The following is a 26,397-nucleotide window of genomic DNA, read 5'->3' on the forward strand; positions in this document are numbered from 1 at the left end:
TATTGTATGTTAATGTTATTTCAATTTTAAAAAAAGATAAACAGATGGCAAGTAGAAATAACCAAAGATATTTAATATCATATGCCATTAGAATTGAAAATTAAAACGAGACACTACTATTTATCTTTTACAGTGGCCTAAATCCAAAACACTGGTGGTGAGAATGTGGAGCAATATAAACTCTCACTCATTGTTGCCTGGAATGCAAAACAGTGCAGCCTCTTTGAAAGATAATTTGGTAGTGTCTGATAACATTGAACATATTCTTACTACACAATCCAGCAATCATACTCCTTGGAATTAATTGAAATGAATTGACAACTTAGGTCCACATAAAAACCTGCACATGGTTGTTTACAGCTGCTCCATTCATAATTGCCAAAACTTGGAAGCAACCAATATATCCTTCAATAGGTGAATGAATAAATAAACTGTGGTCCATCTGGACAATGGAATATCAATCAGTGCTAAAAAGAAATGAGGCGTCAAGTCATGAAAAGACATAGAGGAATCTTAAATTCATGTTACTAGGTGAAAGAAACCAATTTGAAAAGACTTCATACTGTATGATTCTAACTATATGGCATTATGGAAAAGGCGAAACTATGGAGATTGCAAAAAGATCCATGATTGTCAGCAGTTAGTGGGGACGCAGATGAATATGCAGAACTTCAGGATTTTTTGGACAATGAAACAATTTCCTGTGATACTACAATGGTGGATACAAGTCATTATATCTTTGTCTAAAACCTTGGAATGTACAATACCAAGAGTGACCCCTGACTTTGGACTTTGTGGATGATAACGATTTGTCAATATAGACCCATCAATTGTAACAAATGTACCACTCTGAAGCAGAATGTTGATCGTGGGGAAGTTGTGCATGTTTTGAGGGCAGGGAAAATACAGGAATCTTTTTTCCTTTCAATCAATTTTGCTATATTCCTAAAACTGTTCCAAAAAATATTATATTAAAAAAGTAATAATAATGCCATCTGATTGTCCTAGTATTGGATCTATTTATTTATTAAGAAAAATTTTAGGTGTTAATTAATATAATAAGTAATCTAATAATAAAAACTTTATTTGCAAATAAATGAGAAATAAGAGGATAAGAAATTTGCTAAAAATGACATAATTTGAATCTTGTGCAAAAAGTCCTATAGTCCATTATTTCTTTTTCCATTAATCCATGCAATAGCTTTAAATATAACTACTATAATGTGAATAGAAAACAAATTTTCTAAGTAAGATTTAGCCTTTATTTCTATAGTATTCTTTTCTTTTTATGTGTGTCTTGTCTCTCCATTAAGTAAAGGATTTTTTTATCAGAAAAATTAATTTTTAATCAGCCAATCTATCATTTGCCCTTTGTATTTTTGTTTGTTTTGGAAAGACAGGGGATATTTAAAATTATAAATACTATAAGCTAATATCTTTATTATGATTTTTATATGCTTATAATAAATAGAACACTGTAGTGGTTGAAAATTTCTAGATATGGACCCCTGGGTGGTTCAGTGGTTGAACTTCTGCCCTCAGCTCAGGTCATGACCCCGGGTATGGTATTGAGTCCTACATATGGCTCCCTGTAAGGAGCCTGCTTCTCCCTCTGTCTACTTCTCTGCCTCTCTCTATCTCCCATGAATAAATAAAATCTTTTAAAAAACTCTAGATACTATATTTCTAAATAGAACTTAAATGAAAATTATGCTAACAAAATATATTAATTTCTTTAATATATACCAAATGATGCAAGTTATTTTAAAGATTCCTCATAATGCATGAGATTACCAGTCTATAATATTAGTCATAATCTATTACTCTAAAGGAATCCATTAAAATTCATTTTCTTTTAGTTCTTTAGCTATGTGGAATTGATCGAGTGGAAGTAATATTTTACATTACTGTTAATAAGGACTTTATCTTCCTAGAAAAAGGAAACCTTTTGAAATATTCTCTCCAATTAGTCATATTCATTGTGACAAAAATTTAAAAACATCCAAAACATTTTTATTTATTATAAAAAGATTAGGGAATGTGTGATAATTTAGAAGCTTATTGTTACTTGAAAGACATAGGAAGATAATTAGATCAATGAACCCAGAATATTCAATGGGAAACTTCCCTCAAGATGGTAGAGAAAAAGGAAATTCCCTGACAATCCTCTTCTCTATCCACATGAAACTCAGCTGCTCTTTCTTGGCAGAAACTTAGGTACTTTATGTCACAGATTTTCCATTCTTCTACAAAAAGAACAAAATGAATCTCCTAATTAATCAGCAAAGGGAAAAAATTGAATTATATTAAATTAAAACAAATTAAACCTCTTAAGTATAAACAAAATTATATTTATATTTTTATACACTACCAACTTCCAAAAAATCTTTGCAATGACTTATAATCTATAATTTTTCTACAAAAACTGGACTTCTTTTTTTCGAAAATCTACCAGCTTGTTAATATCTCTTAAATCTGAGAGGACTTTGTCATGGGGGCTCAAAGCAAGAGATTCTTAATAAGATATTGGACAATGTCCTAGGTGTTCACTTTTTCTAAAAAGCCTACTTCTAGGCTTCAAGTAAAAATCAACTATGAATTCAAATTAATGCCTACATTCTCAAATCTGGTTTAGTTGATCTTCCATTCTGAACGTCCCCTCTCAGTTTTAGATTAAGATTGAAAAAAATAATGAAGGGGATCCCTGGGTGGCGCAGCGGTTTGGCGCCTGCCTTTGGCCCAGGGCGCGATCCTGGAGACCCGGGATCGAATCCCACATTGGGCTCCCGGTGCATGGAGCCTGCTTCTCCCTCTGCCTGTGTCTCTGCCTCTCTCTCTCTCTGTAACTATCATAAATAAATAAAAAAAAAAAAATTAAAAAAAAAAAAAGAAAAAATAATGAAAATAGTTAACTATTGATCCTCTTTATTTTAACTTGACAATTCTCTCTCTGTCTCTGTGTGTGTCTCTCTCTCCTTTTTGTAGGGGCATGAGCTCTTTATGAATTAATTTTATATTTCAAAGGCCAGGAAATTGTATATGGGAATCCCCTTTTTTCAAAACAGATGAGATTAAAATAGATATTGGATGATAGTTAAAATATGAAAAGGTGAGTTCTAGCTCAACATGGTGGATGGAACACTTAAATTTATTTCTATTTACATAAATTGTAACAAAAGAAAAGATAAAATCCATTTAAAAAATCATAAAGGATATCGGGGAATAGTCATTCGAAAAAGCATAGGAATTTGCTGAATTCCTGGTAGATGGAACACACAAGTAGCTGTATCAATGAATATAGAGCAGAAGAAATCACAGCCCAGACCCTTTACAATAAAATCTAAATTACAGGTAAACATTGTCAGGTGTGGAGAAGAGTTGCAGGAAAAGAAGAGGAATTAAAAGATTATCAACACATATAGCCAGTCTGTATTTGCTTCAACTTGCTGCCCTCTTACCCAGTTGAAGCCACTGACAGGAGAAAGTCAAATTTCTCAGAAACATTTAAGCTCTTTATATGTATTCAGATGCTTGAGAATAGAACGTAGAAAATGCAAACCATCAAAAAAGTCATGGGGCATGGAGCAAGGACTCAGTGGTTAGGAGAGAGGGAGGGAATAGGATCTACCAGAGAGCTCTCTTCAGAAAGAGGTTGCATGATAATGCAGCAACTCCAGGAATAAGAAAAAACTGAGAGCCAGGAGAAAGAAAAAACTTTGATTTCAGAGATAAATCTAGCTGAAAAAGGAAATTATAAACCTAAAGGGCAAACTTACTCTCTCTATATTATTCGACCTAATTGTTATGATTGGAAAATCATGGAAGCTGAATTACCAAGTTTGCAAAGAACTGAGATGAGCCATGGAAAGCCATGGGCTAACCAGATAGACTAAAAACATGGGTAGACTTTTCAGCATAACTGGAAAGTAATCTAGCTGAATGTTGGATCTGGGTGATATAAACTGGTGTCCCTCCCTCTATCCACCCCATTCCATGCCTAAAAGAGACAAAAGGAAGTAAAACTAATATCTCTGGGTGCCTACGACTGGAAAAGCCCTTACATGTCACAGCTTGCTGAGTCCACCATACAGAACCGCACTTGATCTCAAGAACACACACTTGGAATTTAGGAACATTGGATTCTATTGGTATTTGGTTTCATTTTCCTACCAGCACCCCTTAAAACAGCAGAGACTTAGAGCAATGAAGGTAGGGAATATCATAATTATTTCATTGCACCAATTTTGACTTTTTTTTTTTTTTTTGTGAATGTAAACCTATTTCTGAGCTTCCCAAGCCAACAGCCTTAAAAGTACGTTATTCTTTTTTCCTTTTTTTTTTTTTTTTTTTCCAGAAGGACTTTCAAGATGTCTCTTTTAGCCAGGAATCTTCAATTTAGAGCAAATGACTTCAACTCAACTCCTAATTTTTTTTTCTCCCCTGTGTCTCTTTCATTTACTGGTTACTTTATCTTCACATCAATTACCTTAGTTCAGACTCTTTTTTGCTCTTCAAACCAGAGCCCATTTGCTTTTCCTGACCCTGTTCTTAAAGTTGAAAGCATCTTAAGACACCATTTTCTTCTTTTTGTCACTTTAATTCACTCTTCACAGAACATATAATTTCAACTTTTGGCCAATCAAAATGATTAAAATTGTTCTGCCTTCAGCTTATGCCCCAGAAAGAGTAAGAGCAGGGGAAGGGGCAGAGTGGGAGGGTTTTGACCCAGCCAAACCTTTATACTTTCTAATTTTTGCCTTACTGAATACTGACATCTTTTAGGCAAGCATACTGCCATTGTCATCATTTTTAAAAGTTGGCCTCAGGACATACAGTGACTAAATGTTAGACATGGTTTGTAGATGAGAGATGCTTTCATTTGCACCAGCACTTTCAACAGAGGGGCCTATTGCTCCCCACTCCTACTCATCAATCATAAAATTTATTTTGGGCAAATATTTTTGACCTGAGAACCTATGGGCCCATGAAAGAGTTTTATATTACCTACAAATACCCTGAAAGAACATGCAATTTTTTTTGCAGCTGTATTTCAATGGGTGTGTTTATTCTGGAGAAAAAGTCCAAAAATTCCATCAGAAGTTTAGGAAATTTGGAACTATTTAACACAGCCTATTATCCACAGTACATCTTAGAGGGTGCCTGGTGGCTCAGTCGATTGATCAACTGGCTCTTGGTTTCAGTTCAGGTTATCATCTCAGGGTCACAAGATAGAGCCCAGGATTTGGCTCTGAGCCAAGCATGGAGTCTGCTTGAGATTCTCTGTCTTCCTCTCCCTCTCCTTCCAACTTTGCCCCTTCCCCTGATCTTGCTCTCTCTCTCTCTCTCTTTCAAATAAATAAATAATCAAAAATCTTTAAAAAAGAAAACAAATTGTATCTTAGATGTGAATTTCAAGTGTCTAAATCCTTTTATTTCTGTTATCCTGAAACAAAATAAAACTGTTTAAAAATGATAACAAATTATTCGAAATGAATTGGGCAAAAATAATAAGAACAAAACGAATATTTTGTGATCTCAAAATAATAATTAAATTAAACAATATTTCATAAAGTACACACATTGTGTAATTTATCAGAATAAAATTCAAGAAAGTATTTACTCTATAGAATAATTCCCCACTTAAAGTTGAATATTTAAATATAGATTTTAGAAATGCAATGTTTAATCTTTAAAAATCTAATAAACTGAGATAAGTTTAATAAATATGTTCGATATACAGAAATGAGGGTTCAAAATAGTTACAAATTTTTCCTTTAGGACAATGCTTATATTTTCTCATAAAACGAAACAGAATCTTCATGCCTGACATTTTGCCTACCTCATATCTCTCTTCTTCCTATAGACGCACTGTTTTCACCTTCCACCTTAATTCTTACTATCACAGAAAGCTAACTCTGATCCTATTGCCTAAATTTAGTCATTTTTGAAGATTTCCTTTCACATTCTCTTGTTTCTCTCACTAATCAGAATTTCTAATTATTTTCTTATTTTGTATTGCTTATTTTCCTTATTAGACTATACTTTCTTTTTTTTTTTATTATTTATGATAGGCACACAGTGAGAGAGAGAGAGAGGCAGAGACACAGGCAGAGGGAGAAGCAGGCTCCATGCACCGGGAGCCTGACGTGGGATTCGATCCCGGGTCTCCAGGATCACGCCCTGGGCCAAAGGCAGGCGCCAAACTGCTGTGCCACCCAGGGATCCCTAGACTATACTTTCTATAAGAACATGTTTCTTTTGTTACTGCCATATCCCCAAATATCTATCACAGTGAATGACATATCTTAAATATTCAAAAGCTTTTTTTTTTTTTTTTTTTTTTTTTAATGAATGAATAGGTGGTTTAGTTTATGGTCTTATTATATGATGACCAAGTAAGTTTCTTTGTTCTGGTGTCCTAGGGTCTGTTTTCTTTTACCTGACCTTTTCAGGCCTCATCCCAAAAGGTGTATTACTTCTTTAGTCCATGTCCCACTGGTATTTGTTTTTGCATTTCCTTTATATCCAGTATACTTGGCAGCCCACTATGGGCTCCTATTTCCTTGGATGCTGGGCCACCTGGATGGCTCAGTGGTTGAGTGTCTGTCTACCTTTGCCTCAGGGTGTGATCCTGGGGTCCCGGGATTGAGTTCCACATTGGGGTCCCCGCAAGAAGCTTGCTTCTCCCTCTGCCTATGTCTCTGCCTTTCTCTCTGTGTTTCTTATGAATAAATAAATAAAATCTTTTTTAAAAAAAGAAGAAGAAGAAGTTTAGGATGCTGCCAGTGAATGTCAGATCAATCATGTTTAGGCACTTTCCCAACTTTTGCTACTTTGCCCATAATCAAGCTTTGGTTATTTTGTGACTGCCTGTGACGTCCTGAACTTGATTTGATTGATTAGAATGCTCTGCTCATTCTTTATGTTCTCTGTGTTAACCTCTGGGTCATAGTATGGATCAGCTTGGGGTCTTGCTTCTTTCTGCAAACTGCCCAAGCTTGTCACATTTGTGTCTAATTCTTAGTGAATTGGATTAGGAAGTACTTTATAGGATTTTAGGAAGCCAGAATTCGCAAACTCTTCTGATTCCTTTTAAATATTCTGTGTCCAATTCCACAATTCTAATTTACTAAAATGCTTGTTAATTTTATCTCTAGGATGTAGGTAAGCAGTGAATAGTATGATCACTGCAGTTCATCAAGACCTATGATTAATGTGTGATCTGAACCACTCCAACTGCAGCCCCTTAGCCTTGTTTCTCAATGTCTATGCCATTTGTCTCCCTCAACTGCAGCATCTCTCTCACTGCCCTCTGACAAGATCAAGAACTGACTTTAAACTCTACTTTCTCTGTCTTTCGGCTACCAAGTCACATAAACTCTCTTGATGTAAACATGTTCTAAGTATCAAAGATAAAACAGTGAATAGCTCAGTTGATTGCTTCAAACACCGTGGTCTCTCCAGCCAGGAGTTACCCACCCATTCCTCCCCACCCTACCTTTATTCAGCCAGTTCCCATTTGTTTTCTAAATAATAGTTTCTTGCAACAAAAATTCCACTGAACATTTTCTACCTCTACTATCCTAGCAAAATAAACATCTGCTTATCTTACAAGCATGAGTCTTATAATCACCTATAAATACTTTTAGATTTCAGATTTATGACTCCATGTTACTTTGAAATTCACACAGCAGTTTGTTGTATATAATTTCCTGCATTTTCCCCATATACAACTTGCACGCATTGTCAAAATATATGACTTTATTTACCTGTTAGAACACAACTACATGACTGCTGTTATAACAGAGACCATAAAAAAAAAAAAGCAGTTTTCATTTGATTAAATTGGGGGGGGAGGGGGCTGGGGTGGAATGAGGAGAATTCCAAAGCTGAAGGCAAACATTTCTAACTAGTCAGCTATTCATCTTGACTCCAAATTGTACTTCAAAATATACAGCTGACTTAGTTTATTTCTGTACTGCTATCAAAAGTGCAAACTCAAATACATAAATAACAAATTTGAATAGTGGTTATATTGTTTACAACCCTAAGTGACCTACTGTTCAGCTGATAATTTAGAAGAGAACACAATCTAGATGGAATGCCTGACCTGAATTTCCCATTAAATATTATTTCCATATTTATTATAATGGATTTACCATATTTTAGTTACATTGTCCATATCCCACTCTCATTAAATAGATTGATTGATAGATAGATAGATAGATGATAGATAATCTTTTGTATTATGAAGATTAATTGATATATAATAATAACTTATCAAACTAGATTCCTTAAAAAGAATTCTCATTTCAGGTTTAGTACGAGCTTTATAAAAGTTTTCCTTATCTTATCTTTATTAAATTAATATCCATTTTTAATACTATCGATTCTCAACAACTGCTTCCCATATGAATGTCTAGAAATTAAGTAACTACTACATCTGGTGGTTTACTTTATCCTTTCCCTCGTGAAAACAGTTCATGTCACAATAAGTTGATGCACTGTTAATTCCAACAATCAATGAAGATCTGTTCCAGCCATCTGTGATGTTGTAATAAGAATTCATCCATGCAGGCAATGCCCACTGAGTTGCAATAATTTGATAGGTTATCTGAACCTGCCTGCAACACCTAAGGTGACAGATTTAGGCATTGTGTCATCCAGTACAGCTTTTCCATATGGGAAGTGTCTGTGGATATACTAAGCAAGTAGTCTATCTATCATTTTGCAAAACAAACAAGTGTTTGATATAAATTATATGTAAGTCAAGTGGCCCTAGTCTATTTTTTTAATGGAAAAACACCTAGAAAATCAATTCTAGATAGTATTACAGAGGGTAATTTAATAAGAAACATAGGACATGAAAAAGCTAATTTTAAATAACATCTTGCCTTTCAAAAAAAAAAAAGTTTGAGACCTATAGCAGCTTATATACTATATGACACCATAGGGAATGAGTCTTTTCATAATAACTATCTCTGTTATTCTGAAGAACAGGAATGTAATATTATATCTATGCTTTCTTACTGAGAAAACTATTATATTGCATGTAGGTTTGTCAAAACTATCAAATTTATTTGGCTGTTAAAATATGGGCAACTAAATCACAAAACATACACAAAATACATAGGGCCTTGTGGAAACACTGAAGTAATTGCAGGCAACTTCAGTTTGGAGTATTGTTTTACCAGACCAAACTCATGATCCATTCACCCTATTCCCTATCTCTAAGAGATGGCAGCAGATCTTTTTGAAGAGTTCATGAAAAGATGTCAAAGTTGGATTAAACACTGAAATTCCTTAACTTATTAACATATATACTAACATCAATATTCATGAGTAAGTCAAAATACTTCAAGCAGGTAAATTAGTATATGCAGGAGCAAATGTACAGATCAATTAGACCTTAAGGAGAGTAGAGTCTTGTAGGAAGAGAAAGGCAAAACATAGAAGGAAAACAGATGGAACTGAGGACTGATTTGCATTCCTTTATCCATAGTACTGAAGGTGTTTGAATGTCTTGTGTGGTGTGAAGCTCTCCTAGCTTCCCCAGAAGTCAGATCCCTATTTTAGTAAAGCAACTATAATTAGAAAATAATTTTCTTGTAATGTAAACATTAATTAGTTTAGAGTTCACATGTGATTTAATTAGTTCCATTCAGGGGAAAATTTGAGTAGGAAATTCAAAGGTGATTGCATCACACAGAAAAAGTGTCAGCTAGAAGAAAGTATTGGATGTGGAAGGAGTTAACTAGATCTAGTTAATCTACAGTTAATTAGATTCGATTTAACCAGAATGCAAATTGAAGAGAGCTGTGATTCTTGTATTTCTTGTGTGTTCCACTATCTTTGGTAAAAATCAGAAGTTTTGCCCTCATTATTTTGTCTGGCCAGTCCAGTATCATTGCTTTAAAAAGAAGATGGTACACAGCTCTCCTGTTTCTCTAAACAGGGATTCAGATAGACCCTATTTCTAATCAGACGTCATTGACCTTGCCAGGGAAAATAAATATGTTCAGAAAATCATTCCAGTTTTCTGAGGGAATCTAATCAGGAAAAAAATCCCTACTTTATTTCCTGAGAAGCTTAACAAAATCCTTCTGTAATTGATAAAGACAGTGGTGGTCACCCAACCTAACCTAAGCAAGTCATTTTGTTTCCCTGACAATAAGATTTTTAAAAATGTAAAATAATGTGGGCAAATGAAAATATAAAACTGATTTTTTTCTTTATTTATAAATGTAGCATATGGTCTTAATTGAGAACCAATAAATTAGAAACTACATATAGTTTGTCATATGTAAGTACCCCTGACACCCTGCTATAGCTTCTTTCCCACTGTTTGTGTTTTCCTGGGTTTGAGTAATATATACATTGTGTAGCAACTCTGTTTTGAAAGTCACAGTATTCTTTAACATTTTAAGGGTACTCTATTATCCTACAGTAAATTAATCTATTTGACTTTGTTTTAACTGGTATTTTCTTAACATATCTGAGCACATTAAAAATAAAAACAAAAACAAAAACACCACTTAACCCTGATAGAAAATAATGTTTCACAGGTTGCCATTCAACTAAATGCGGCTATAAATTATTTTTTTAATTAAGATTTTATTTATTTATTCATGAGAGACACAGAGAGCCAGAGGCACAAGCAGAGGGAGATGCAGGCTCCCTGTGGTGAGCCCAATATGGGACTGGATACTAGGTCCCTGGGATCACGACCTGAGCCAAAGGTAGACGCTCATCTATTGAGCCACGAAGATGTCCCAACATGGCTATAAATTCTTCTTTCTTTCCTTTTTTTCTTTTCTTTTCTTTTCTTTTCTTTTCTTTTCTTTTCTTTTCTTTCTTTCTTTTTTTTTTTTGGCTATTAATTCTTGATGTATGATATACTTTGCTCATATTCTTTCTTAAACTGAATAAAGGAGATATCAAATTTAGTAGGATATTGGTCATTATAAATTGCATGGAAGCATCCATAGAAGGTTTACTGCAGTAGTCGCTGGAAACAGAGATGAGACTAAGAGAATTTGTTTGTCATAAGAAGCATCTCTTTCAAAGAATGTCCTAAGACTGCTTTAGCCAATCGGCAAAATGTACATTGCAATATTTTTACAGGAAAATCATGACATTTCCTTTGCTAATTAACAAAAGTTCCTATGTAGATCGGTAGCTTGAAAAACTTAAAGTAGCATCTCTCAAGTGAGGTGTTTCTGATTACACACTGACTATTTTAAAGGGCATGTAACCATCGGAGCAAATTCATTCACGTGGAAGGTAACTTAACCTAACACACACATGCATATGCACACAATGCACACTTACACACATAATATAACATTGCCAAACCAAAATATCTTTACCAAAATTACAATAATAATAAGTGCTATTTGGCCATGATCAGCAGTTGAGTAACCTCTCCAGGGAAATGATGTTGAGTGGAATCTTGCTGTCCACCACCACGTAGATTTCTGTCTAGACTGTAGACAATTATGTATTGGCTGCCTTTTAGTCTAGAGTCTATCCCCGTGAACAAGATAATGGAGGTATAACACAAACAGGATAACTTAAGTGTAAACAACCTCTAATTGTCACTTCCTTATTTAGTCTCAGAAATTTCCATTAGAAGAGGGCTTTGTATGTGATTGCAATTCTAAGGCTATCCAGAAAAGAATGATGTAGGATAATAAATGTCTTGGTAGGTTTACCACAATATTTGATAGAAATGTGCTCATTGGTGTATGTAATCTATACCTTTGATCTCATCTTTGAAAAGAAGAGTCAGTCTTGACATATATAATCCTGTTATCTCAACAACGATGAATATAAACTTTTTGGAAATGTTTTAAAATTATACTACTAAGTTAAAAAGAAATGCTGTCACTATCTAATCATGAGTCTAAATTTTTTTTAAAGATTTTATTTATTTATTCATGAGAGACACAGAGAGAGAGAAAGGCAGAGACACAGGCAGAGGGAGAAGCAGGCTCCATGCATGGAGTCTGACGTGGGACTTGATATCTGATCTCCAGGATCATGCCCTGGACTGAAGATGGAGCTAAACCACTGAGCCACCCGGGCTGCCCATGAGTCTAAATATTGTGGTTAGCATTGTTTGAAGCTACGTGAATACATCTTTATCAAGTACAATTGTTGAAGAAAATTGTCACTTAATTGAAATAGAATAAATATAATTTTGGAATTCTTTTTCATCTCTCAGGTTCTACTTAAATCCATTCATCAAGAGTAAACAACTCTTACGACGATATAACTGTTGGAAATAAAATGATTACTGTTTTGAATAGGAAATGAGCTATTCTTCATTTTCCTTTCCCTTATACACAGAATTAATATGAGGAAATGAATCAAGTGCATGAGGAAATTCTGAATATACTTAAAATTGGTATCTAATCTCTTTGTCTTTAATAATTCATGGGAAAGCAAGTTGACACAAAGTATTTGGTTTAACTTGATTTCATGCATATAATAAAATTATGAGAAGACTAGTTTATTTCAGGGCCTATGAAATAAAACAATCAAAGATCAATTATTACTTGGGGTATTGGCTTCCCCATTTCCTTATTACTCATCACTGCCAACATAGTAGTCACTTGATAATTGTTTGCTGAAAGATTAGAATCCAATTACTCTCTGCCACTACGAGCCCTTATTTTGTGTTACTGCTGTCTGTTTTAAATTGCTATCAATATCACCAAGTGTGCTTTTCAATTCTACACAGAAAAACAAACCAAGTCTAATTTAAGAAGCTCCTTAGTAGGAAAGAACACACTAGGCACATTTCACTACTTAATATTTATCCATGATCCTAAACGAGTGGTTTATATTTACTTAAATTCAAGCAATAGCAAAACATGTTAATTACAAAATATCATCCTCCAGTTAAATATAATAAACATTGCAGGCTCTTGGTTACATTATCCTTTTCAGCTTGAATGGAAAATTCATTAAAAATCACATTGTCACAGTTTGTTATAAACGGGAAAGTTTTAAAGAAGTCATAAATCAGAAGTAAAACATGGCAATTATGCTGTTACTGTGTTCTGGAAGAAACCTGTGAAATATAATACCCACAGAATAGAATAACAGAAAGAAATTTTATCACATAAATGAAATCGAAATGACTGAAGAAAGGTTAATAAATTTTATTGATTTTTATAAGTATACATTACAAATTGTTTTCATTTATCTTTTCACTGGGAAACCAAACCCCTTAAAGGTAGGAAAAAAGCTAACAGAAACTTAACATAGAACATCATACATTTTATATGAAGAACCACATGCTTTTTTAGAGATATGAAGAATTGTCTTTGGGGGGAAAATACATAACTTTATACAAACTTTGGTCACATTAATCAGTGCATTTAAAAAATAGGCATATTATTAAAGTCTGCCAATTATAATAACATACCTAGAGAAAGCCATTTTACTAAATTGGTGTTGAAAATTGGTATGAATGAAAAACAACTTAAGTGGTACCTGAATTACCGGGAGAGCATAAGAATTAAATAGGGAATTCAGAATATCTCAAAATTTAAATTTCAAATGATGAAACTCCTTAAAAAGAAAGACTTGTAACTGCTAAAGTAAAGCAAGCTCTATTCGTTCTAAAACTAATATATATGCATCTTAATAATCCTGTCACTTTTATTATCTCTCACATTCATAATATCCTGTAAACTAAGTTCATTATTGTCATTTTAATAAGTGAGAAAAGTGAAGTCCATGTGAAGAAACTAGAGATGGAGCTGATGGTCAAAAACAAATCTTTTGGCTCCAGATCCAAAGGTAGCCTCCGAATTGGAAGAGTTCATTTTATTTTTATCTGTTCCTATGGTTTTCTGCTAGATTAGCTCTGACCAGAAGGTAGTATGAGATTTTGTTTCTTACCTTGGTGTTTAATGAATCAAAGGTTCAACAAAATTTTATCCACTGTAAACATACAATACTTGCACTTTATGTACTTATACTGTTCTTCAAAAAATAAACAAAAATAAAATAAAATGGTATTTTTCTTCTTTTTTTTTTTTTATTTAAAGGTTTTATTTATTTATTCACGAGAGATCCAGAGAGAAAGAGGCAGAGACACAGGCATAGGTAGCAGCAGGCTCCATGCAGGGAGCCCGACGTGGGACTTGATTCCGGGTCTCTGGGATCATGCCCTGGGCCGAAGGCAAGCGCCAAACCCCGAGCCACCCGGGCTGCCCTAAAATGGTATTTTTCTGATTGCTCTTTCCATTCAGAGTAAATGTCAAAGCATTGATTACCTATCCCACCTCATCCCTCCTGCTTTATTTTTCTTCCCCAATGCATACCTTATTTTTCTTCATGTAACTTCTCACAATGTATTATGTATTTCATTCTTTAAGATAATTATATCACCCCACTAGAACAGGAGTAGCACATGCCAAGAATATTTGTATGATTCATTCACGGTTTCATCACTGTTACAACCCAAGCCTGCAACACACTAGTGCTCAATAAATACATACTGAATGAAGGGATGAATCAGTCAATTAATCAGCAATGGAGAAAAAATCCACATCATTGCATTGAACTCATGCTACATTCTTATGGTTCTAATATATTCTATGCAGTCTTCTATGAAAGCAACACTCACATTTCATTGTACTATTTTAATTGAAATTTTTGACATAATTACGTATTCAATGTAGTTGTAAGAAATAACATAGATTCCTTGTACACTTTACTCAATTTCCCCCAATAGTAATATTTTATAAAACTATTATATAACATTACAACTAAAACACTAAAATTTGTTCAATCCACCGATCTTAGACTTCACCACTTTTAACTTTATTCACTTGAGTGTGTGTATTTAGTTTTATGCAATTTTATCACACTCTGTGTTCATATATCCACTCCCACAGTCAAGATACTGAACAGTTTATCACAAGTCTCTCTCATGTTGCCATTTTATAAGCATACCTACCTCTTCCCACTGACGACCACTAATCTGTTCTCCATTGAATTATTATTGAATTATTATTTTGAAAATATATATAATCGGGATAAGGCAGTTTGTAACCATTGGGAATTGGATATTTTCACTCAGCATAATTACTTTAAGTTTCATCCAAAAAATAAATAAATAAATAAAAATAAAAATAAAATAAAAATAAAAAGTTTCATCCAAGTTGCTACATGGGCTAATTCCTTTTTATTGAGGTATATGGTATTCCATGGTACTTACAAACAACGGTTTGTTTAACCGTTCACCTTTTGAAGGACATATGGCTGTTTCTAGGTTTTGGCTACTATGAATAAAGCTGCTGTGAACATCTGTGTACAGATTTTTGTTTGAAAACAAGTTTTTATTTTCCTGGGGTAAATTCCTAGGAGTATAAATGTTGAATCATAGGGTAGTTGCATGCTTAGTTTTATCGGAATCTGTCAAAAATTTTTCTATAGTGGTCGAACTATGTTGTTTTCCCACCAACAATGTGTAAGCGATCCCATTTATTCACATCTTTGCCAGCATTTTGTTTTGTTTTGTTTTTAGCCAATCTGTTAGGTTATGTAGACTTCGTAAGATTGTCTCTCTCCAAAAATCTGGGGATATGAATTATTTACTTCTGTATTTCAAGTACCTAACATACAGCCCAACATGTAGTGGGTCCTCAATAAATACTCTTTGGATAAATAAATAAATATGTTAATGAAATGAAAAAAGAAGCTTTTATACTCTAAAATTTAAAGTTTAATATATGTAAGTATTATATTAACAAACAAGTGAGAGCTAAAACTAAAATCTAAACTGTAATTAAAATATGTTGTCATACATATAACTAAGATAGGGGATATTTCCGTTATATTAATAGAATTTCATGGATATATTGTTTGAAATTATGATGTTATCAGCTGATTAAATTCCTGAAGGCATTCACTGCATTATAAGTACGTTGTGAAAAATAGCCTGCAATGTTACTAATATTGTTTCACGATAAAAAGATTATCCTAGGGTAATCACTATAGTTATTTCACAATGAATTCTTATTGAAACCGAACATAGTATAAGTGAATGTTTGTAGAGAAGATAACATCTCATAATGAGAAATTACAGCAACATTATACTATATTAGCAATAATAACATGTTCACCTCCCTTCACAAAGCAGGTCAGCTATTATATTATCACAGTAAATTACCAAAGGCTCCACATATAAAAAAAAATTCCTCACCATTAGGTGAGAAAATAGAATTTTGTGTTTAGTATTCATTTTGGGCAAAATACCCTTATTATCTGAAAATGTGAATTGGCATGGAATAGGCAGTGAACCAGCTGAACTCAAGGTTTCATTTCTTTTTAATTTAGGGGGGAAGAAATATGAAAGGCTCAAAATGAAATTACTTCATCAGAATTCACATTTGATTTTCATCTTTTCAGCTACCCAGCTGCATCAATGCTCAACTGACTGTACTCCCAGCTGCATTATTCAAGGAAGTTATTCAAGAAGGAATACTCGCAATATGTGTTAGACTGAGTAGCGAGCTAATTAAAAGAAATTCACAGCTGGATTTTTAGAAGGCTTTGATCTTAATTGTAAAGTACTAAAAATGCTTGTTGGTTAGATTTTGTTCCTTATACCCTAAATCTGTAGTCTTCCCTTGTAAGAAAATTGGTAAGAACTGTTAACGAATGAATGAATGAATGAATCCTTATCTCTGTTCTCTTTTTTCTATTAGAGCTTAACAAGCTATACATCGTATATAATTTCTTGCATTTCAAAGAGATCCCCTCCCCAGAAATAATGGTAAAAATGCAATGCTACATCCTCCAGGAAGGTTCTATTGCTTATGGTCAGTTAAGATTCTACATTAAACACTATGTATTCTGAAAACTGTATTGCTCTAATTGAAGGCATAAAATACTTGCAGGTTTTTTGCTTTGGGCTTCTTTTTCTTCACCAAATGACAAGACTTTATCTTTGCTAATGTGTACTGTGTTAGATTGAGGCCATGTGAGATCTTGGGAAGATAAAGATATTAGGAGAATCTAAACAGAAAAATAACATGAAGGCAAATAGAATGCACAAACATGAAAAGAACATTGAACAAAAAAAGCTGAGTCCTAATCCAGCTTTGTCAACGACAAACAGTGTGACCTGTGAATCTGCCTCTTAGGTTCAGCACAATTTCTTCAACTGCAAATGTATAAACTGTGCAAGTTGGTGTCTTTTGATTACAGAAACAACATAGTTATTCCACAAAATTTGCTCCTACTGGCTTAAAGGGAAAAGGGTAATTTAATAAAATGGGAGAAAGGTGTACCGCAATTAAACCAAAAGCAGGAAGTATAGTTGGGACTTGCACAAAACCGGAATCTACCAAGATATAGTTTTCCTAGAGCTACTTGATTTCTTCTCTCTGCTATGCTCTCAGTTTGATTCTGGTTTTGTTTGTTTTCTCTCTCTCTCTCTCTCTCTCTGCTTATTTTCTTCCTCTGCTTCTTGAGACAAATCCTCATTCTACTGCTGATACAATCTACATAGAATTATTGTTTTCTCAGTACAAACTCCAATTCCATAGACAACAAAACAGATTAGTTAAGTGTGAATTGGAATCTGCCCTTTTAAATCAACTAACATTGTGTATAGGGTCATATGTCTGTTCAGCAGAGACCCTGCTATCTATACTGAGAAAGGTATCAAGAGAATAGAACAAAGTGGTTGAGGGGGATCCCTGGGTGGCGCAGCAGTTTAGCGCCTGCCTTTAGCCCAGGGAGCGATCCTGGAGACCCAGGATCGAATCCCACGTCGGGCTCCCGGTGCATGGAGCCTGCTTCTCCCTCTGCCTGTGTCTCTGCCTCTCTCTCCCTCTGTGTGACTATCATAAATAAATAAAAATTAAAAAAAAAAAAAAGAACAAAGTGGTTGAACATATCCACCTCACTGAGGAAGAGATTATTTTAAAATTTTGGAGTAGCAAAATAAAAGCATTTTCTTTATGTATGTAACAATAAAACTGTTTGTTTTAAATTATGATATGCACATATATATTAGATTTAGAAAGTGTAATGAAAGGGGGCTTCTGGGTGGCTCAGTGGGTTAAGTGTCTGCCTTCAGCTCAGGTCAGCTCAGGTCATGATCCTGGGGTACTGGGATCAAGCCCTCGTGTTGGGCTCCCTGCTCAGGACGGAGTCTCCTTCTCCCTCTTCCTCTGCCCCTTTCTTCTTCCTTCTTTCTTCCCCTTCCCTATCCCTCTTCCCCCTCCCCTGATCCTGCTTTTGGTTGTGTGTGCATGCATGAGTTCACAGACTCTCTCTCTCCCTCTCAAATAAATACAATCTTAATTTTTTTTTAAAGTGTAATGAAATTAGAACTTTTGGAGAAAGAAATCACAAATTTTTTGTAGACTAAATTGCTTCTTATCTTAGGACTATCTAGTGAAATTAGTCTTACTTGTGACTTTCCAAATACAAAATTTTCTTTTCTTGGTTTTATTTGAAAATGAGCTATTGAGCATGTTTTTGATGATTTCCCTCTCCTGCAAAATAATCATGTAACAAGGAGTTAACCTTATAAAACTCACTGGATAATGATTGGAAAACAGGAGAATTTATATATTTGTAAATATTAAGCTCAGTGAACTGAAATCTTATTTCCAAAAATTGTCCATATTCTTAGGACATGGTTCATATATTAGTGTAGATCACCTCAATTTCCCCTTATAATTTATTCCTCAACCGGTTGATGCTACACTAAAGTGTCTGAATTTTGAATTATGCATTGTCAGTTCTTGAAGGAACTTAAAATAAGAATTAAGGTTTAGCCCTTTTAAATTTTCAAAAAGATTTTCTCATTTCACTAAAACCTGAATTCTATAAGGTCAATCAGAGCAATTTCTGTCAGCTGTAAATATCTTTAAAATGTCATTAAGTATTCTAAGATGCATGTAATTTGTTTAAAAATGACCATGGTGATGAAGCAGTGGGTTGTTTCCCTGTTAAATAAGGCAAAGTAATAATAATAATAATAATATGATAATTATTATTTACATTTGATATTGTTTTAATGTTTTCAAAAATATAAATTTGTTATCATCTAGTCTAAATTAATTATGTAAAGTAAAGAAAGGAACTATTATTCACTTTATATCCGCAAAGGTTCATAGAAAAGAATTGCCTTGCCTACACCCAGAAGCAAAAGTCACCTCAACTCTAATTTGAATTCACCATTCTATTTATTATATTGCAAAATCTAATATCCACTAATTTCTATGTATGTGATAATCATCCTGCCCAATTAAAATAATCCAACTGGGATAATATTTTGTCTCTAACAAGAGCAATAAAGATTGCTTTGGGAAGAAAATTATCATTTCCTTTCAAGCAATTTTCCTTAAAAAATCCTTAGAATGTAATTATGAAACCAAATATCCGTAATTCCTTTGGTGAATTATTTATGATTTATGTAAATTCTTCTTGAGCTTATTTAGAATTTTATCCTGAACTCCTTCTTAATGATATCCATGAAAGCACTGAACACTGTAATCTTTTATTTTCTCCATTTAATCCCAAGACCAGAGTTTTCATGCTGGAATTCTATGATTTGGAGATTACTTTCACATTTAACTCCACATTATATATTTTCATTCTTTTTTTAAATGCTAAATAATCAGGTTCTATTTTATTTGGACCAACTTTATTTGAGGTATGACTAGAGCCTGACTCCTAGCTCATTTTAAGTGTAGGAAAACAATTAAAACAATTAAAATTGAAAATTCTTGGGGATCCCTGGGTGGCTCACCACTTTGGCACCTGCCTTTGGCCCAGAGAGTGATCCTGGAGTCCCAGGATGGAGTCCTGCATCAGGCTTCCTGCATGGAGCCTGCTTCTCCCTCTGCCTGTCTCTCTCTCTCTCTCTCTCTCTCTCTCTCTTTCTCCCTCCCCCTTTGTGTCTCATGAATAAATAAATAAAATATCTAAAAAAAAAGATTGAAAATTCTTAAAATGTTCCTTGAGTAAAATACTAACTAGAATCCTTTTATTACTTATACTCACACAAAATCCAAGCAAATTTGTGAAAATGAAAGCATATTTGATTTCTCGAATTTTAAAGGCTGAGATTAAAATATTTACCTTATTGTACCTAATATTCAGAATGTTATTGCTACTAACTTTAACCCTCTTAATCTTCCCAAAAAGCACAGACGTACTTTATTTCAAGTTTTGCAGATAAAGAAAGCTTTAGTATATTTGTCTCTCTGTACAGCTAGCAAGTGGTAGAGCTGATATCTGAACACAGGCAAATCTGGATATTCTGTGTCTATTTTTTATTATTAGGATCTACTTACTACTGGCCTTCAGTGAAAACAAGATGACTCGTAAGTGTTTTTCTGCTAGTATTTGCAATAAGTATAGACCCAGTGGCTGAGACCTATTAGAACCTGGCTAAAGGACCCTCTATCTGACAAGTAACATGACTCAGATGCTCCTTCTATAAATTTCTGACAGATGGAGCTTTATTCCATTGGCATCTAAGGACTTGACACTTTTGCCCCACTATCCATAAGTGTATCTTTTGTTCAAACTGAAGGCTCCTCCTGGCTTTGGATGGCCTGCCTTTTCTAAGCTGGACAAACAACTCAAAACACCAAAGTCAAGACCTTGCAGACCATTAAAAAATAAGTTGAAATAGTATCATTCAGGGGACCTCTAAATCTTCTTTGAGGCCAACAGTGGGGTATTTTTTAAATAAATATTCTTATCTTCTTTTGTGGACATTGTAAATTTCATAGGGAAGAATATCAGACTCCTGATGACAACTATAGAGTTAGTATCTAGATCGCAGTATCATGACTTGTCATGGAAATGGCAGGGCTAAGTTTAACTCCTGGGAGAGAATCAACCCTTCAACTGAGATTGGCTCTTTGCCTTTAGTCTCTGTTAATACAGTTAGACTAACAACTTCAAGTTTTACCATCTAACTAATTACATAAATAGTTGGCTAAATGAAAAATCGATCTGACTAATTGGTTGATCAGTTAGTTAACCTTCTGCAAGTAGCATTTCAACAACAACAAAAAATTCTCTGTTTAAATTGACTTCTCTAAAATTCATTCTGTGGTACTAGTGGCTTAAGCCAGAAAAGTCATCTCCTTTTTACTTTCCTAAAAGTAGACTATAAAAAGGAAATAAATTTTAAGTTTGTTTAAGAGGATAGATTAGTCACAATTCTAAGTGGTTAGCCACTTGGAAAACTGTAAGTTGTTCAGGCAGGAATGATATACTACTCTATCCAACCTCCTAACAGTATCTATAGTAAGCACAATAACTATGGGTTGAACTGAAGTGTTAGAGCACCAGTCCAACAGCATTTTTACAGGGAAAGACTGCTGGAAAAATGTGTAGTCTTATTTTCCTAGAGGTCACATCGCCAACATTATTATCTGATGCTCAAGATTTCACTTTCACATAATTCTAATGCACAAAAGAACAAAAAGATAAATTGCAAGTATATATATATTTATGCGTGTGTGTGTGTATGTGTGCGTGTGTGCTCTCTATAAGCCGTAAAACATGAGCTCAACATGCTATTGTACATTTCTACAATTTTCATCACTTTTCCTTCAGCTGCTGATGTTAAGGAATCTGGAAATGCTGTGTGATCTCTGGAAATCTGTAGTATAAGAAAGAAAGAAGTAAAATAAGCCATGGGCATGTTTACAGAATAATGCCATATTTACAGAAATTGGCTAATACAGTAGTTTTCCATAAAAGAAGTGGAGTATTTCTGATCCTTCCTTAATTAGCAAGTGCCTTCCAGCAGGGTTTCTCAATCAAGTGACATATTTTGGAGCAGATAATTCTTAGTTTAGATGGTTCACACTGTGCACATTGATGTTTAGCTATATTCCTGGCCTCCGTCTACTAGATGCCATTGGCATTCCTTCCTTTAGAGTTGAGATAAACAAAAGTGTCTTCAGATAATTTGAAGAATTCTCTAGGGGCAAAATCACTGGTTAAGAACCACTTAGCAATACATAGTAGATTAGGCAAAACCAAAGGGAATAGTTTATTTTATGGTCATTCCTATCTAGTTTCTTGACTCTGAAACATTAAGAATGTAAGGTAGATATAAACTTCATAATATGCCTGTGGAATCCAGATGTGCCCATGATATTGCAGAGCTACCAGGGACTCTCCACTGCTGCTTGATGCTACAAGATTTCAAAAAAAAAATTTTGAAAAAAAAATATCATTATATTTATCATTATGTTTACTTAGAAATCTGAGCTATGGGTTTGTTACTGACTGTTCCCAACCTGGCTCAGACACACTCTATTTAAACAGAAAAATCAGCTGTTTTCCCAATCCTAGAAGAAGCCATCAGTCTGCCAGCAAGTAATTTTCTAGAAATTACAAATAAGACCACAAAGTTAATATCCCTAGTTATAAATTCTTTGTGGGAAGGAAAGGAAAAGGAATTCCTTGGAGTGTACATGAACATTTCTGATTGCTTTCATTTTGGGCCACAAGAGGTGTTCACTGTGAGGTTGTTCCCAGAAGATGGATTTGTAAACATACATGGTGCGAATGAATGTTTGTGCTTTTGTTATCTGACTATACATCCATGTCACAGTGAGTTTGCTTTGGGAAACAGACTCTGACTCTGAGATTTTAGTGCAGTGAGTTAGTTCATTAGGTAGTGCTGTCTGTGAGGGGAAAAGGAGGGAAGGTTGTGCAGAGGAAGAAGTTCTAGAGCTGGGATGACCTTACAGAATCATCCTGTATTAAAACAAGGGAGTTCTCTTGGGTGTACCCCTATAAACCAGTCATTGACCTTGCTGCCCTGCAAAAGGGGATAGAGATTTAGGCACGGCAGGTCTCAGTTGAGAACAATTCCTGGAGAGGGGTTGGATTGAGAGCTGTCAGCCTTCAGTGCTCCTGACAGCTAACTGAGCATTTCAGTTCTCACTGGGTGCTACTAAACTTACCTATTGATAGAGAAAATACTACATGACTAATTCTATAAATTTGTGGAAGTGCTGAGATGCTCCTCTAAGTTAATTCTGGGTTCAGCAATAGGTCTGGGAAATTTATTGGAGTTTGTATATTTTAGACAAAAGATAGTTTTCAGGACACTTGGAATTAGTGTTCCTTTCCTCTAATCCTTTATCAATACCTGGAAATGGATCTAGGGTTCCTGGAGTTTCTCTGAAATTCAGAGAAAAAGGCTGGAATAGTCATCACAAGGATGTAAGATCTATCATCACAATAAAACAACAGTCTTCTCATTACAGATTATAGCAGTGGTCTCAGAAGTTCACATCAATGACCGAGAAATGGTCATTCACAGAAAACTAAATCAGATTTTCCCAACCGACATAAGTAATAACTAAATAAATATTTTTTCTTCCTGCAGCAAAAATGACATCACATAAAGACAGAAATAAAAAATATTTTTAAAAAATCAAAATTATGGATTACAACTTAATTTTTTTCTATCAGCACATAAATTCAGAATAAGCACATGCAATATCTCACACAGGAAGAACATTAACTATGTCTTCTTTTATAGTGTGTGATTTCTAGAATTAGTTTTCCATGAGATTTTAGAGACTGAGTAAAAATCTCAAACAATAATACAATAACTACCTCTGAAAAATCATATTTAAATTTTTTAAAGCCTCATTAAGATATTTTTCACATACAAAAACTGTATATATTTAAGGTGTACAACATAGTGTTATATGTATGCATTATAAATCACTACAATTTAGCTAATTAACATACTCATCATTTCTATATAGTTACCATTATAACTGTATACAAGCATGTGTGGTGGAAGATTAATTTAGGTTCTATCCTCAGCAAATTCAAGTACACAATGCATTATTGTTAACTATTGCCACAAAAATATTCAATGCTTCAGGAATTTGTGTGTCAACATTGAGCAGGGGTCATGCTAATCTCTGAACTGTGTCAATTTTAGTAAACGTGCTGCCAAAGTGAGCACAAAAAAATCTTATTTTTAAATAAGATTTTTAATCTTCATAATCTGATTAAGATAATTTATGCTTATCACCATTTTAGTTTGTTTCACTGATTATAATCATTTTGAATATCATAATAACCTCCACATTTTTTAATTCTAAAATACAACATCTCTTTTAGATGGCATTTCTTTTCCTAAGTCCTTGTTTTGCTGATAGTGAATTGCAAGTACCATATCACACAAAAGAAAGAAAATAAAAAAATAAGGATATGGATGTGCCCTTGGGAGGCACCAATGAAAATCTTGGTTGTTTAAAACTCCCATTTCTTCAACTCTACCAAGAAATCTGGGAAGAAAAATATATAATATTATCCCTTAGCATGCTTCTTATTCCCTTTATCTATCTATTCCTCTCTTGAGCTCTTGCTCTCTCTCTCTGTCCACCCATCCATCCATCCACCTACCTACCTAACCTACCTATCTGTTCTCTGGTCATTCTCAAAACTTCTATATGAGCAGATACACATAACATAATTTTCTAAGTTAAATTCTCCATAAGTTTCTAAGTTAAAATTGTGGAGAATGATAATCAGAAAATAAAAGTATATCTTCCCTTCATTATTCCTCTCTGAGTAAAATGTTGCAATGTATGGAGGAAGAATAGAAATACTTGAGTTCTAAAGGGAAATGAAAATTATGAAAGCAGCATTGATACATATATAAATCATTCCAATTTTTCTTCTAAGTGTACAAGTGGACCCTCTACTGTAGACAGGAGCAGAGTGCTATAAACAGAGAAGTCCTCTGCTCTTGAGCTACCCCCAAGCTATCTACGTAAGCACTAGAGAGGATTAATTTAAGGAAATAAAGATTTTATTAATTCACCTTCAGCTAGTTTAACATTGAAAGCATAGATGTTTGTTTCTTTCCAACCTAGGGAGTGATCTGGCTTCCCATCTCTCACTGGGAACACCCTCCCCTCCCCTCTGTAGTCGTCTTCATTGCAGTAAATCATCTCTTTACTATACTCTTTCTTTATCCACCGCTTCGAAATTAAGTGTTGGCCATGTGACTTAGGTTAGTCAATTCAAGGAAAAGTGACATGTGTCTCCTCCAGTAGAAACTTTGAGAGCTAGGTGTATAGTTTGCCATATACTCTTTCCCATGTCAGGAGACCAAAAATTTTCCAGATAATGAGGAAGACAGGAAGCAGCACGCCTGGATGGATGGAGTATGAGCAACACTTAAACCTTTGTTATCTTAATACGCTAAAATAGTTTAGCAACTTAATGCAGAAGGGGTCAGATTTCAAGAGAGGATGAGGAATAGGGAACACTGTGTGTGCAAGGGCCTACTGACTTCCCTTTACACAAGAGGTAACTCTTGTTAGTTTTATGTATGGGAGGAGGGGGGAATTGGCTGAGCTTACTGATTCTATATCCTTATGAAATTCCTCTAGTATTCCATCCAGGATGAACATCTCTCCCTACACACATAATCTAAGTTTATGGTTATTGAAACCTCTGGCAAACATATCCCAAGGCGACCCAAATGATTCTTACTTCTGTGTTCACACTTTTATGTAATCTCCTGTTGAGTGGACAAGGGACTTAAAACCATATTCTAAGGACAGTATGTGGCAAAGGAGAGAAGATATCATTCTATTAATATTAGTTTATATACTATAGGACTCCATTTTAGCAAACTGGTGCTAGATACTTTCCTTGGAGGGTTGAAGTAAGCAGTCAAATTGAAGAAGTCATGTGATAAGGAACTGTGGGCTGCCTCTAGAACCTGAAGGTAGACTCCAGCTGACAGCCAAGAAGGGGCTGAAGCTTTCAGTCCTATTAATTGCAACTGAATAGATTTTGCCAAAAACTTAAGTGAGCTTAGAAGTAGATTCTTCTCCAGTCAAGTCTCCAGACATCAATGCAATCTGATTGGCCTGGGAGCCTTGTGAGACTCTTAGTGGAGGCTACAGTGAACTGTGCCTGGGCTCTTAATCCATGAGAAATATGGGATAAATAAACCTATACTGTTACAAACTATTAAGTTTGTGGTAGTCATAGGCACACACAAACTAATACAGGATCATTCTTGAGTCTATGAGATATTGTGTCTATGGCTTATCTCATTTGTCCATTTCTGTTGCTTCCTTACCATGAAAGATTAAATTCTTTTCTCAAGTTATTATAATACACTACAGTTGGAACCACAGATGGTTGGCCATGGAAAAAAGAGGACATTCTAATTGGCCTATGGCTTGCTTTCCTCCAAAATGCCTACAATTAAAACATTCGCAATGAGGATCTAAAAAATTAACCAAGATGCTTCCAATTAATATGAATTTTATTTCATGTGCAAAAGTATCCGTGTTTCTTTTGTTAGATTAATATGAATGCTTTTCTTCTTTA

The 26,397-nt window shown here is 34.4% G+C and overlaps 1 non-coding gene across 1 annotated transcript; it reads right to left on the bottom strand.

The window, feature by feature from the left end:
- Positions 1–23,900: 23,900 nt before the first annotated feature.
- On the bottom strand, positions 23,901–24,004 carry LOC119867556. Its single transcript, XR_005384074.1, has one exon. It is a non-coding gene; the product is annotated as a U6 spliceosomal RNA (small nuclear RNA).
- Between the last annotated feature and the right edge of the window lie 2,393 nt (positions 24,005–26,397).

This window comes from Canis lupus, chromosome 34 (genome assembly GCF_011100685.1).
Source record: "Canis lupus familiaris isolate Mischka breed German Shepherd chromosome 34, alternate assembly UU_Cfam_GSD_1.0, whole genome shotgun sequence".
Classification (NCBI taxonomy): domain Eukaryota; kingdom Metazoa; phylum Chordata; class Mammalia; order Carnivora; family Canidae; genus Canis; species Canis lupus.